The sequence below is a fragment of the Bremia lactucae genome, linkage group LG1, assembly GCF_004359215.1.
Source record: "Bremia lactucae strain SF5 linkage group LG1, whole genome shotgun sequence".
NCBI classification, from domain to species: Eukaryota; Oomycota; class Peronosporomycetes; order Peronosporales; family Peronosporaceae; genus Bremia; species Bremia lactucae.
The window spans coordinates 158,728-158,992 of NC_090610.1; positions in this window are offsets into that span (position 1 = coordinate 158,728).

Below are 265 nucleotides of genomic sequence, written 5' to 3' on the forward strand. Positions count from 1 at the left end.
AGAAAGGTGCCGTCGACGATGGAAGAGGCAATCCAAATTGCCTTAGTTGAGGAGCAATCCTACAACAGTGCCTCGGCGACAGCTTGGTATAAGCCGTCGGCCGAAAGAACAGATGCCACTCCGATGGAGTTGGGCAATGCAGACGTTGTCGGTTATAAATGCGGCAAGCGCGGCCATATGATGGCTCGCTGCTATGCCAGGGTCCCTGCTGGGGCAAAGATGCCCAGCAAGAGGACTCCCTTCCCAAAGGGCGATGGCAAGAACC